Genomic DNA, 887 nt, shown 5'->3' with positions numbered 1-887 from the left:
TAGAAATGAGAAAAGCCATGATGACTAAGAAAAATGGTCATTTTAGACCATTATGCCACCCCTTCCCCAAAATGGCATAACTCCACTCACAGAGAACTTCTGTAAACCCACAGTTCACAAAGGAGAAGGAGAAAAATAAAGGTAAACCTTTATCTCCCCACCAACCTGAAGAGTTTCCTGGGAAGCCACTCCAGTCCTGTCTCACAGGAAGCATTAGGAATGCGAGGAGGGCTGAACCACCTGCAGTGAATGCGGAGAAAGGAGCAGGGGTGCTGATCACAGAAACTGACACACAGGTCTTGGCAGCTGCTTGTGTTTTGATCAGTAGGGGTGCCACACTAAGGAGATGGGCTGGCACCAAAGTGTTACAGCGGGAACAATCTGCAGAAAGGCCCAAGTCAATGGCTGGATTTCCCCCACAGCCCACGTGCTATTGTGGAACCTTCCCTTGACCTGGAAACAACTAAAAGGTCAGCAACTAAGTTCTGGTGCTCACTTAAGTCTTCCCCAGACCTAGAAACCACTACAGGTCTTTAAGTTCCAGTGCTCACAATAAGTCTTCCCCAGATCAAGAAACAACAACAGGGCAGTGATTTAGTTCTGGTAAGGGGTTTATGTTCGAGTGCTCAAAGTATGTCTTCTCAGGTGAGGAAACAATACCTAGGCACAAATTTAGTTCCAGTGTAGCACTTAGGTTCCAATGATCTCTATAAATCTTCTGCAGAATGAGAAGCAACTGCAAGCCAGCAACTGAGTTCAGATATTAAGTGGTAAAACTCTAACACCACTGAGGAACAACTGCAAAAACTTTCAGAAACAGACAAATCATCCAGACAAATAATCAACAAAGAAACATCAGTTAAACTATGCTCTAGACCAAATGGACC

This window comes from Galeopterus variegatus, unplaced genomic scaffold, assembly GCF_000696425.1.
Source record: "Galeopterus variegatus unplaced genomic scaffold, G_variegatus-3.0.2 Scaffold11129, whole genome shotgun sequence".
Classification (NCBI taxonomy): Eukaryota; Metazoa; Chordata; class Mammalia; order Dermoptera; family Cynocephalidae; genus Galeopterus; species Galeopterus variegatus.
Note: the sequence above shows the minus strand (reverse complement) of the source record.